This window comes from Numida meleagris, unplaced genomic scaffold (assembly GCF_002078875.1).
Source record: "Numida meleagris isolate 19003 breed g44 Domestic line unplaced genomic scaffold, NumMel1.0 unplaced_Scaffold193, whole genome shotgun sequence".
In the NCBI taxonomy this organism is placed as follows: domain Eukaryota; kingdom Metazoa; phylum Chordata; class Aves; order Galliformes; family Numididae; genus Numida; species Numida meleagris.
In genome coordinates this window covers 175112-189580 of record NW_018363728.1, presented here as the reverse complement: position 1 = coordinate 189580, position 14469 = coordinate 175112, and the positions used below count along the sequence as shown (strand labels likewise).

Below are 14469 nucleotides of genomic sequence, written 5' to 3'. Positions count from 1 at the left end.
GAAGTATGAAAAAAAAAAAAAAAAAGAAAAAAAAAGCCAGCTCCAGCTGAATATGTCTGGTGTATATCCTCTGCAGCCTTCACTTTTACAGAAATATCTGGTTACCCTTATCTCTATTAAAGACTAAGCTGAAAACTTGTACTACTACATTTCTTACATCATTCTTAGAATTAAAATATGGCTTTTATGAAAAAGCTGAATTTCAGTCTTTCATATAAGAATGTAATACAACATCCAGAACAAATCTTTTCTCTCAGAGTTTCACTGTTCCTAGTGAACTTTCTTTGGAATTACTCAGTAACTACACTCATTTTTCATTTTCTTTCCAATTTCCAAATAAACTAGCACAATCCTACCATCTGAAGGGAGAAGGTTAAATGCACTCAATAGACTAGGAAAGGGTGTTTCAGGAAATGCTGTCAGATTACTACACTTACCTCCAGACTAATTCAAAGGTAAATGCCAGTAAAAAACACAAGAATTAGTCATAAATCTTCTTTCACCTTGCCCTTATGGGGTTTTCATGGGTTCATGTGTTCCTTTTATTCATAGGCAAGCTCTCTGTCTAAATATTTCAGATGCATACAATTAGACTGCAGTTTAGCCTATTACCCAGAGCTTCTTTGAATTCCTATAGCGAATTCCTTCAGCGAAGAAGACTAAATGGTACATTTTTAGAGCAAAATGATTGAAAGACATAAATGTTCTCTCTCACATCATGATATATCAAATAAGAATGTAGACTGTATACCACATTACAATTTAGAAGACACTGTTTCAAAAATTCCAAACTAAACTGATATATGATTTCAAATGGCTGTTTTTCTTAAAGTAACATTTTAAACTCAGAAAGTAACTTTAAATGGTACTCTCCATTTTCAAATGCACTTTTGAAATAAAAACACTGGTAGGTTCAACCACATGCAGACCCACAAAAAAATCAATGGTTTCTCAGCCACAGGAAAATAAACCTTGCTAAAATAAAGGACTTCCTGAAGTCATGCTTTTAAGTACATTGAAGTGCCTGTAGGTCTCCTGAATGAATTAAGGAGCAGAGGAAGAGACAAAAGTCTTTTCTCAAGGAGCTTACCAATCAGGCCATCTACAACACCCTATGCCAACTACAAGAGTACAGGAGAAAGAGAGCTGAGATGTGTGATGACATCATATGGACAGAAGGAAAGGAGCTGTCCCTCCTGGGAAAACATGCAAAAGGCACAGTTGACACCCAAATGTAAAAATGCTTCTGTACTTGCCCCAGAAGATGTGGTTTGCCCACAGCCCATGCCCAAAACAATAAACCTTAGAACACAGCCTCTGCACTGGTGCACAGTCTAGAGCCCAGTGAAAGAAAGACAAGTTTTTAAATGTACAGACTTATTTGCACTTGAGCCAGTTTAATGAAAACCAATTATTAGTACATGGGACCCGCACAGTCCTAGCCATATGGACAGATTAAGCAATTTGCAGGCTATGACTGCAAAAAAGACTAGAACACACTGCATGTCATGGGGAAACACTGGCTGGATAGCCATAAAGGCAGATGCATCAATCCTAGTTGATTCTTCCGTGCAAGGAATACATGTTCCAGAAAATCAAACATGACTAATCTCCTGGATGCCTGAAAGCCTAGTAAGTGCAACAGATTGGACAGAAGCAGATGCTGAATACATGGTATGTGCTGTTGATCACAGGACAGGCAACAAAAGCCTGACAGAAAGCAAACAGCCAGTCTAAAAACATGTCATACTTACCGGCCATCACATACAAGCAGAGCTGCATCTCACCAATGGTGCTGAGCTTCTGTCAGACCAATAGAATATTCAAGCTTTGTAGCTACTTATATACCCTTCTTCCTCAGTTAAGAAAAATGAGTAACAAATTTTGTCAAGAGATCTGGACTCTAGTAGGCAAAGAAGCAAGTCTCAAAGTAGCATGCTTTATCCTTTCATTCACAGTGGAAGCAGGGTAGATGTAGAGAAATATGATGCCTCATAATCTGTGTAGTTAGTGAGGAAACATTGCTCCTGCTGAGGTACTTGACTCATACTTGTCTTCTGGGATGTAATGAATTCAACTTTGCATGCCAATTCATTCTTTGAACATTAATCAGCAATAAACCATGTGATAAACATGTTAGAGTTTGAAACAGGGAAGGGAAATCTGGCAGTGCCACGTAGCCTAGATGTTCTGTGTGTGCCCTGTTGACACACTGTGAAATAAAACATAACTTATCTATTAGATTTGCCATACATGTTCTCTAGAAACAGAAAATTACGCATGCTAAAACTATAGTTGAAAGTGTAAGAAACGAAATAAAATTAATAAGAAATAGAATCTGGGCAGACTGTCATATAAAGGACACAATTTGAGACACTCTCATCAAACTGTTTTTCAAACTGATTTAAAATTTCTTCTTCCCTTCAAGGAGAGTTATTAGTATTCCTCTAAGTAACCCCTAGCCTTCACTTCCGAAAAGAGAGTATGGTTAGGTTGTAGTTGGACTTGATGATCTTGAAGGTCCTTTCCAACCTGAGCAATTCTATGATTCTATGAAATTAGATCTGTCAGAAATCCATATTCTTGTCTTTTATGTTGCTGATCATTTCTTAGCAAGATATTATGAAGCTACATTTTGTTTCAGTAAATACATGTCATCTACTTATTCATTTCTTATTCCTTATAGCACCAGAGACTAAGCTCAGATGCTTCTGAGGTGCCACAATACAGTACCTCATTAATCTTCCCACTCTTTATTGTTGGTCAACAGTAATTGCTCCCTGCTCTATAAATTATAAATTACAAAGGAAGGAAAATGTCTATTAGATAGACAAATGTTCTGTATTATGGACACAGCAACCACACACTTGAGACATTTATAAACATATTATTAGCTGCTCACATAGGACACACATAACAGCAGGGTTCTACACTCAGAGAATCCTGGCTGATTCTTATCTTTTTTACCCATATATGTATGCTTCTTATAAACGAAAAAGAAAAAAGAAAAATGAACAGGTTTCAACTTCTATTTGTTGCACAATATTCTCACATGGATGTCTATGAATAAATAAATAAATAAATAGTTAATCTGTTTACTCATTTCTAACCAAAATATTCACCCAGATGTTGCATACAGCTGAATATCGGAAGTGAACATTGCACTAAGACTGGCATGGCAAACCTATTAATCCATGATGGTCTTGCATAAATCTCATCAGGAAAGCTGCAGCTCACAGTGAGTCTAAGACAGAAGGATGACTGCACCACTCCCCTCCTCACCTTCACTCTGGGAAGGCAGTCAGATCTGATCACAGACACATAACCACTTCTAGGGTTGGGACTGAGCAGTAATCAGCGGCTACAATTCGCCTGCCTTCAAAACAGCCTCCCACCAAAGTGGTCCCAAAAGTATTCAAGATTCCAGATATCACTCTTCTAGAAAACTACCTGCATGAGTAGCAAATTGGAACACAACCTCAGTCTCTCATCTTGGCTTAATGTGATATAAATATGACCAAAATTAAAGCTTGATTTTCAAGCTTTCTCTATATTCAACATATTTTAAAAACATATCTCTATAAGGTATCAAAAAACCATTAAAAGATTGAAAAAAAATTATAAGAGAACTAAAAGCATATATCTATAAGACAAACAAGTGAATATTTCATTCATTACACAAAGGTTATTTGAATTCTGTTTCTGTTTTAATTATGTTCTAATATTAGAAATTAATAATATTCTAAAACCTCAATAACAGTTTTAAAATTGTACTGCATTTCTTCACAGGGTTCCATCAAGCATCTCAGGTAATCATCTTTGAATTCAAGCATATACCATTAGATAACCAAGTTTGAAACCATAGTCACTTCATTTCACAGACATATTTATATAGCCTTATAGATCACCAAGTTAAATAATTCTAATCAATAACTGTTTGATGATAAGTCCAGAATCCCAAACCTTCTTCAGTCATGTCATATCGGAAAGCTTAACGCATAAAATGGAATGATAAGCCAACAGTGCGGAGTTTTATACTGAAGAGGCTTTGATAGCATCTTCATTTTCCAGCCCTAGCACTCCTTTGCAAACCCTAGTGGGAACTTCCACGCAATCCATATTCTTAAGTCTTCTTTTCACTTGCTCTTGATATGTGGAAACACATTTGCATCCCTAGCACAGAAGCTCACCTCATCACCAACTCCATGTGCTGGAGCACATAAACCACATCAGTTAAACAGTGCAGGTGTACACACAGCAGTAGGCAGAAGAAGAGGTGTAGTTCTGCATCAAGGTGCTTACATGAAGACTTGCTGCTGCACATGCTAGTGAGTTAGGAAGTGAGAAAGAGATGTAGGAAAAGAGAGATGAAGAGCATTCCACCACCGATTTCATGCAGACCGCTGAGTCTGTAAAAATCCACTATACAAAACAGTCAGTTGCTATGGAGTCAACTCTGCTGAAATTACAGATTACTTACAGGTATCTGCAAGTAAGTTTTAGTTTGAATTTATTCATAGTCAAAAGGCTTTCTAAAAAATGTTTGCAAACATGAATTGATTTTTTAATGCATCACCTCATGCAAGACTGTTCCTTCTATAGAGCAGCTATGCACGTCTAATGGTAGAAACTTAGCACCTGAGATCTTCGGAAGACCCAAGGGTTAAAAAAAGAAAATGAAAGCAATTGAGAATGCTGATTGTACCAAAATGGAAATATAAGGAATAAAAGTAGTTCTTCAATTAACTGTTCCTCATGACAATTTTAGTGTAGAGCCTAGCACAGACAGAAGTCTGGTACGGAGTGTGATGTCGTTTCCCACTTGCAGAAATATCCATTGGAAACATTTATCTAGTGATTTCCATACAATAATTCACAATATACACTACATAAAACCCATACACCTCAACTACATTGAGAAGACTGATTGGTAGAGTAAAGCTAGTGATTGTATTCACCTTGGTAAATGAATGAAATATCTGACCTTCTTTTCATTGGATCTATATTTCTTTTTTTTTTTTTTCTGTTTGGAATAGATTGGACTAATGTGTTTCTAGCATTACACCTTTTAAGGAGTCTCGCTTCTCACAAAAGCAGTCTTGAATATCTCTCATGCTCAGACAGTTAAAGGAAAAGTCTGATTCTCAGTCTAGGATTCAGAATTCTTCATATAACACAGACTGTATCCTAAATTTTCTCACTGATGTAATCATAAAAGACAGAGACAGATCTGAGTAATTTCTCTGGGACAAGTAGATTTTCCTCAGATAACCTGGAGACAGGTCTACCCTACAACAACCACCTCCAGACTCCTCATTTTAGGTTGTCATGTGACAGAAACTGCCAAGTTCTTGGCAGAAGACATGAACCTGAGCTGTTAGAGACCTGTTTCCATTTATTTTTCACTATATCTGCCCTGTCGTAAGCAAGACAACTCATTTTGCTCCACTCTTCCAAGTTTTAGTTCTGAAACAGCTTGGAGGGAGAGCAGAGACACAGGGCCAGCCTCTAAGGCTTTCGGGTTACTTGCCATTTCCAGACAGCTCAACATTTGTTAACAGTAAAGTGAGTTAGATAAAGAGGAAACAAGGCATGTATGAGTCAGAAAATAGGTCATACACGAAAACAGCTTGAAGCTATTAATACCTAATGCTGCTATTTATTGAATAATAAAGAAGCTGATGTTAACTGTTCAGTGAAAACATTCTTGGCCTTGGTAATTTTCCTAAATGCTTTCTAAAAAGGGACATAGAGAAATTAATATTTTTTATGGACTCGCTTTTATACTGAAACGCATCTCTTCCTATGAAGAGTAAGATCCTTGGTGCTTTGTTGAAATGAAACCAGAAAAATCCTTCATCTTAAGTAAGGGATAAAACAAACTGAGGGTCACATCACAAACAGTACATGTCAGAAGCAAATCAAAAGAACATGAAACACTAGTACATTAACTCCTTGTTTCTGCACAGTCATCCCTTATCTCCCTGCTAAATAAATACAAAGTAACTGAACATACAATTCTATACCAGGATGGAAGTTGAGATATATCTATCGTTGTGGGTTTTTGATTTTGGTTTTGGTTTTTGTTCTTTATTTTTTCCCAGGAAAAACACTAGGTATGCATGTTTAACATTCCTGTGAACATTTTTTTTCCATTTCAAACAGTTTAGTAATATCATTGTTAGTTTCCAAAATTATATTCACTGACTGAGCATCTACTAATCTTTCTCATGTTTTTTCCTTGCTCAGCTGTAGCCTCATGTCAAACTTCTTATTCAAGTCTGCTCTGAATACAGTCTTATTTATTTTCTGCATGTGATTTTCTATAGTACTTCTCATTATAGCAGCTGGGTACTTCACAGACACCAATAAATGTTTGTTCATAAGGCTCCTGTGTGGTAAAGCAGTAATACCTTCATTTCACATGTATTGAAATTAGGCAAACAAATTAACTCCTGGCACATCTCAGCTTTTGGAAGGCTGATGAAATAATCTTTCTGATGTTACATTATTATATTTTCTCTGTGGAGATGCAAAATGCCAAGGCTTTAAAGAAAGTAAATCATCAACACCCAAATCCAGATTTCATTGAGTCCCTTAGTGGCAGTCAGTGTGTCAAAAACGATGGAAGCTCAATTAACAACATTGACCTCTACCACTTGGGCTACTGAAATAACAACCAGATAGGCTAATCCATTACCTTCAAGGTGAGTCTGCAATGAACAGGAATGAAATGCAAGAGTTTCATGCATCTGTTAGGAGGAATATTGTTCTACACAGCCTGAGACCACAGCCTGTATCTCCCTCTCAAATTTATTTGCCCCATTCTCTGCAACATACACTCTGTTTCAATTTTGTTTATAGCCACTGTCTCCACTCCAAGTCTCAGTTCATGAGTACCTCTGAATTCCACTCTTTTTCTCCAGCTCAGTCTTCTTCTGGAGTTTCTCCTACTTTACTTTCCTGGTTCTTCTCAAACTCTTATACAATATCTGCATCCTCCTACTAGACCATTCCTTCCTTTTCTTTGTCTGTGTTTTGTCTGCCAGTTCACAACAGCATCCTTACAAGGATCTAAAGTTTGTAACTTACCAGCCCTTCCAGGTCACTTTTCCATCCCCATTCTGTTCTTTAGTGAGATCTCCTTTACCTACTCCTGTTTCAATCTTACAAGCTTATTTTTTTGAACTGCATATTACTGGTGTGACTTCTGCCAAATTCTTTAGAACTAACACAAGGCAACAAGACATTAAAAACAGAAGATAAACCATTTTTTCTCATGTGCAGTGTTGAAGCAAAATTAGCTAGATGTGGACTGCAGATGTGAACTGTCATGAGGGTGGAAAATGACTGGACCGCTAGTCTCAACAGGTTGTTATCAGCAGTACAAAGTCCAATCGTTGGCCAGCCACTAGTAGCATTCCTGTATAATCAATAGTGAGGTGGAAATTTTATTAACAACAGGGAGTAAGGGATAAATTACATCCTTAGCAAGCTAATGCACCATACCATATTGGCAAGAAGGGTGTGCAGAATGGTAGTCATGCTGAAAAGCAAGGCTGCCAGTCAGAGGGACCTCGCCAGGCCGGAGAAATGGCCCAAAAGAAATTTCAACACTGGTAAATGTAAAGCCATGCACCTGGGATGGAACTCCCTGCAGAAGTACACAAAAGGCTGGAAAGCAGCTCTGCAGGGTGTTATCCAGGGCCCTGGCAGACAAGTTAAACAGGATTTTGCAGTGTGCCCTGGCAGCAGGAAGGCCTTATCCATCCTGGGCCATACTAACATAAGCATAGGCAGGAGGCTGAGAGAAGAGATTATTCCCCTCTCTTTGCCACTTGTGAAACTGCCTCCAGTTTTGGGCTTCTGAGTTCAAGATGATCCTTGACAAACTGGAGCAATTCCAAGGGATAACCACCAAGATGATGGTTATCATCACTTAGAATAGTGGTCTAAGGCAGGATTTTGTTGCTGACCTCAGCTATGTAAGGGAAGAATGTAATGGAGATGGAGACAGACTCTTCTGGGAGATGCACAACAAAAGTAAGAGAGAGAACATGCACAAGTTTTAGCAAAGAAAATTATGACCGCACACTAGGAAACAGTAAGAGTGATTGAGTGATATAAGAGGTTGTCCTGTATGTATGTGGAATCTCTGTTCCTGGGTATATACATGACTCAGCTGTATAAAGGCCTGAGCAAACTGATCTAACTTTGTTGTTAGCCCTATATTGAGCAGGATGTTGACCAGATATTCTCCAGAGGCCCTTCCAAACTTATATAAATCTTTGATTCTCTTCTCACAGTAACTTGCCTCAGCCCAAAGCAATAATTGCAGAGAAAGTCCTGTTCAAAAGCCATGCAGCTGTTGGGAGAAGCAATCTGACCCATTTTGTCAGAGAAGGAAGCTTTTGCAATCAAGTCATTATACAATAGCTGAGAAAGGATCAAGCATGCATGATAAAGATGAAATTTCATGTAATTTAGCTAACAAATGCAAACTGCTTCCTACTGTGAAAAGTATGATGCTTCAAGAGAACGTAGCTTAAATTTGAGCAGATTTTCTGGCAAAAAAAAAAAAAAAAGAAAAGAAAAGCGAAAACATCCCAGACTTGACACTATCAAATATTAAAGCTTTATATTACAAAGGTGGCTAGGCTAGACAATAAAAATAATTACCTGGTTTTTCTATAGCAAAATTTTCTCTCTCCTACCTGATACTTAAAATGTTGAGGCTTTTTTTTCTGGCAAAATGCTGAAAAAAAAAAAACCTACCTGGGACTATCATTTAACACTGAAAATACAAGAGAAAGCTGGACAGCATATGTAATCAGTAAAGAGAGTAACCTAGGTAGATCTGAAAAGAAGAAAACATTACTAAATCTGCCTGAAAGTAAAGCGGAGTTTTGCTCTTAGATGTTCAAAATATTCTCTGCAGAATCAGATTTGCTTTCTTTCGTTAACAACTTTGATTGCTTGGATCCGGAATAAGTAATAGTAGCTTACCAGTGTGCAACCTACTTTAGTATTGTTGAAATTCTTGAGCTCCAATGTGCCTTGAAGGTATTCTTAATACCTCTTACAATTATACTGGTTCTTACGTTGTTGCCATTAAAACTTTCAGTTATGTTATTTTATAGGCGTTTCTGTCTCTCCACCTTTCCCCATGAATCTAATTGGTCAGCTTTTAGATAATTAAGAATCTGCCAAAGCACCACATCCAGGATTTGAATGCCTTTATCTCTAATTGATAACCTTGTCAATTAAAACTAGGACTATATTTCTCACGAAGACAAAGTTATTCATATTTTTCGACCCATACATTCTAGTAAATTGAAATCATGTAAAACCATTGCAAGGTAGGAACTGTGTTACAGTGGCTCATATTTTGGCAACATTGTCATTTTTCCTTGCTTGTGTTTATCAGTTTCACTAAAGGAGGAGTATCATTTTACTCCAGAATGGAAGCAAACAGACAAAGCTGTTCTTTGACATGTTAGCTCCCCAAAGATATCTAGATCTGGCATATGCTCTCAGCCTTAGTATTCTTTGTCACTGCTACAGTTTTCTGAGTACAGGGATTCTGTGATATGTAATTTGAAGCAGGAATCTCATCTCAAGTTCAAGGTGTAACTAATAACCAAAGTAGGGAACACTCACTTGAATTAATTTCCTTTAGGCACTAGTTGATAGAAGTTACTGAGTAATAATTAGATATATTGTTTGATCAAGATAGCTCAGCACAACAAATGTTTTAAGAATGTTTACTAGCTTTATAAGCTAATAAAATACAGATGATGAGGCATTATATGACGTTTTAGTTTTGCCAAAAAACAGATTTTATAGTACTTGTCTTCAAGGGAAAAATTAAAAATTATTTTTAGAGTTAGCACCTTCTAAAGTTTGTGTTGCTTTACCGACCAACTATGAAGAGGAGAAAAAATGTAAATTTTTAAAAACTGGAATATTTTTCTTAGATTAACAAATGAGCAAATCTTATCACATAAACCTCAATAACATTTAAGGTTCAAAAAATAAAGGAAAAGGGAAGTAGCAAAAATGCTGCAGGTGTTGTATGTTTCAATTTAAACCAGAAGTGGAGGCTATCGGGAAAGCATATTATGAGTTTCTCAGTATTGTTATTTAAGATTTGGGCCCTAAATTTTATGCTGCTTCTGCTTTCTGCATCCTACCTTCCTAACCATTTGTATTTACTGTGAGCTGAGACTTTTTCTGTCTTGCAATAAATTTTCTTTCCCCTTTCTTCCTAGCTTAGAAACTGCCTTTGCATCATCCTAGGAAGTGTTCTGTAGTTATATCTTAGCAGCACAAATCAATTCTAAAGCAAACTGTACTCAACAAAGCAGTGTTTCACAGGTTTGTGTGATAGCAAATAATAAAATGACAGAGAGGACTGGAAGTATTTGATTTGTGATTGAATTGGACAAGATTTTCACTAGCAATCAATGAGACATGGAAAAATATTCAAAGGAAAAATACAAGTTTTCACTAGGAAATCGTATCTGTAACACGATGATTAGGATGAAGAAAATTTACTCCATGCTCATGTAACTTATGATTGGAGAGTGAAATGCGTGGATAAAAAACGCATCTCAGTGCTGCCTAGCTGCTCACAGGTGTGTCATCGTCAAGGGGAGGTGAAGGCTCTCAAAAGCTACTCTACACAGATACTGCTGCCCAAGTCCTAGAGAGGTAAGATTTGAGAGTTGGCATTGTTGTGAGACAGCAGCATGTGGAAACAGAATGCAATATATTCCACTCATTGTGTGACAGACTATACTCTTGAAGCTGTAAACTGATTTTTTACCCACTGGATACGAAGTGGTCACATGCAAGTCTTTTCATTGTTAGCCACTAACAGCTTGCTTAAGAAGCATTCTTAGTTACTTCACATTTTCAACCATTACTGTTATTTTCTTTTACTAATGGCTTCCATAGAGAGGGAAAAAAAAAAAAAGAAAGAGTGATCTTTTCTTATTTATGTACATGCTAGTAGTTGTGTCACTAGTTAAGATTGTCACTGCAATGGCTGGAAGATCACTGGTGTTGTTTTGAACATCTATCAAATAGAATTTATGTATAAGGCATACATATTTAAGCCCCATGTTTTCTAAGGACTACATTTCCTTGTTCTATTGAAAGATTAAAATTAATTGCCCAGATTATTCCCAATTCCAATATTGTTATACCTTGTTGAGGAAGATTAACTTGCAAATTAAATTTTATAGTCTTCCTGTCTTAAAGAGGTGTCACTGTAAGTACGTAGTAGGTGAAATTTGGCAAGTAGTATCTCAGAAGTTCATAGCCTTGCACTAGAAGATCTTGAGTCAGATGAGAGAAGGACTCTTCCAGCAACTGGAATCCTTTAAATAGATATCTATACAAGAATGAGTCTGTTTGGCTATCTTTATGGTACAGAAAGAGAAACTCACGTTTCTAGACCCTGATACATCTGGTCTATTAGAACCATGTACCTTAGAAAGAGGTTATGTGTTTGTTTATAGCACCTCTTTTTCTCTGTTTTTCCACAGACTAAGAAAAGAGACCATGTGAAGGTTTGGTGCTGCTGTCCACATCTTATGCTATTTGAGGTATCCTAGGTTACTATCCTCACTGACAGCTACCTGCTGCTACAGGAAGTTGAAGATGCACGTTAGATTCTGTGTAATATCTACCAGCCCCATCTAATCTTACAGCCTCTCAAATTGCATCAATACATTCCCAAAGGAGAGCTGAAAATACAAAAAGGTCAGTATGTACAAGTCCCTCATGATTGTAATGTATAAGTACCTCAGAACCTTAAACAGATTTATCTTTACAGCACTTCCATGAGATAGAAAAACATGCAGTTATCCTCTCTCTTTCATTACAGGCATCTATTGCTGTAAAATTAACAGGTATACCAGGACAACCTCTGAAAACAGAAACGCTTTCTGTTTTCTGTGAGGAAACTCTGGTCAAATGTCATACCTCAGTGATGCTTGAAGAGGACCTGAGAACAGATTGATGCTTTAGAGATAAACAACAACTTTATAGTACATAGTATTCCTTCATGTTCTGGAATAACTCATACTTCATTACAAATAAAAAAAAAATTTAAAAAAAAAAAAAACACCATCCTTTGATTTTTGGATTCATTGTAAAAATCTTTTAATCTTAAAATTTGAAAAAATCCTCCTTATTTAGAATTCAATGTGAGCAGCTCTAAAAATTCATAATGAATCAGAGAAGGTTAAAAAAAAAACACATTAAATAACACTGTTCTTCAAACAGGTTTATGAAATGCAGAAAAGTCAATCTACATTTGTAACCTTTCTCCATTTTGGAAAGCATTGTGTGGAAAGTTGTGATCATACTGTTTGGAACAACTGGTTTATAGAAGCTCAGTGTCAATTTCAATATGATAATAAGGAGTAAAACTAAACAAATTATTATCTTAACCTAATTCCAGAGCTTGAGGGACTAGAGGAAGTAACTAATGATTTTTCATTTTAATATTTCTGGGTGTATATGCTGACTTTCCCTGGCTCTGTCACTCACTACAAACAAAAAACTCACTCATCTGGTAGTTGGTAAGAGCCATCTATTTTACGTGGGCTTCTGTCAGATTTGGAAGCAGCACCAAACAAAGGCTACAGAGAGCCTGAAATACAGACAGAATTTTATTGAGAAGCGCAGACTCAGTGGGATAACATTCAAACAGTGCACACTGGAAGAACAAAACTATTCATCTTTGATGCTGTTTATAGGAATTTACGGAGGTAAATTAGCTACTGAATGGCTTCATGGTATTTCCATGAATGAACAAAAACCTGACCAAAACGACAAGGAAACAGTTTGACCAGAACCCAAATGTAATAGTTAAGAACAAAAGAAATTTTTCAATTAGTTTACTCTAGTACCCACGAGTGCAGGATTTCCTGTAATAATAATCAACTAGTAATCTGCCTTTAATAAAAACCGCTACTAAAAAAATGTATTGGAGAAAATAAAGTATATGTAAGATCTGAAGAGAATTAAAAACATTACTAGTGCTATGCCTCCTCCCCCTTACTGGAAGATTCAGACTCTGTGAGATAAGGGAAAGGTATTTTAGTTTGGCTCCCTATAAAACCATCCACAAGGTCAGATATAAAAAAAGCCAAGCTAAAGACAGCAAAATATGAATTAATTAAACCCATTCTCTTATCTCAACTTCTGATGACCCATGATTTAGAAAGTATAGTAAGAAAGAGACTGGTGTTATATTTTTTAATTATTATTATTGACAACACTTGTTCTTTTCTCAATGTACTGTTATGTTCTACAACTGGACACAGAAGTCTGTCATTATCTTGCAGTAAGAAACAGTCTTTTGAAATGAAAACACAATTTGAAAGAAATGAAATATAACATTGGTATTAATATACATCTGTAAATTAACAAATACGTGTTAATAGCATGATTTTCAATGCTTATTAACAAAATGAAATGACATTAAAAATTTTCCTTATTACATGTGAAATGTTTTTAGTTTTGTGACTGAATACTTTAAGTATTTTATCTGAGTATATACAAAATATAATTTCAGCTCCTATCTACAGTGAATGTTTATTGTCCTAGTCTCTTGTATCAAAAAATGCACTATTTTGCATCTCAACTCCAGCGTATAACAGGAGGATGCAATGCAAACTTTCCAGTATTGCAAGCTAAACAGCACAACTGTTACACCAAAAGGGCAAATAAGAATTCCCAAGGGGCCTTCCTGAGTCTCAGGTTACATTACTTATTATAACAGCAAGCAACCATATCATAAACTGATCATGATAGATTTCAAATTTTGGTAGGGTTTTTGGTTTGAGGTTTTTTGCCTTTACCACACCTACTGGTATGTTACATCAGAAATTCATCATTTCGTTAGTTGGACATCTTCAAATCTCCAGCATCTCTGTATTTATTGCCAAATTACACTGCCTCATGCTCTCTTTTCTCCCAGAATCCAACTGAGACATTGAATTCAGATTGGGTTGTAACAGACAAATTGAATAAAGCAAATTGGAAAGTAATGCATTAAAATTTTTGTAAGAACTTGTTCTTGTACCCCATGATTAGATACTGAAATATCTCCCAGCCACTGAACAGCTATTTAGAGTATTTCCAGCGTACTATTTATGATTGGAGTACAAGAATAAAGACCTAAAATTTAATTTTGTCAAGATGTAACTTTCCAAATAGGGTCTTAGCGAAATTCAAAAAAGCAAAGCTTTATCAATTTAATTCTAACAGTACTATGCCTGGTAACAGAAGATAATCATAGGGAGGACTTTGGTGCACATTTCCTATTACCATGTCAAATGTGCTTTACAGAATCGTGGCTAGAAGAGGCCATTAAATCAGTCATATAACTGTATACAGATAAACCACCTGCACATCCGAGATCATACATTCCTCTAATTTCCACTGCTTTAA

General features: G+C 36.3%; 1 protein-coding gene and 1 long non-coding RNA gene across 3 annotated transcripts in view; one reads left to right on the top strand and one right to left on the bottom strand.

Annotated features, from left to right (window-relative positions):
• The window catches only part of ESR1 (estrogen receptor 1), a 188566-nt gene that overhangs the window by 100087 nt on the left and 74010 nt on the right, over positions 1–14469 (bottom strand).
• The window catches only part of LOC110390766, a 42234-nt gene continuing 37843 nt past the window's right edge, over positions 10079–14469 (top strand). For both annotated transcript variants that reach the window (XR_002433837.1, XR_002433838.1), the window contains exons 1-2: positions 10079–10713; positions 11553–11769. This is a non-coding gene — a long non-coding RNA (uncharacterized LOC110390766). The remainder of the gene's footprint in view (positions 10714–11552; positions 11770–14469) is intronic.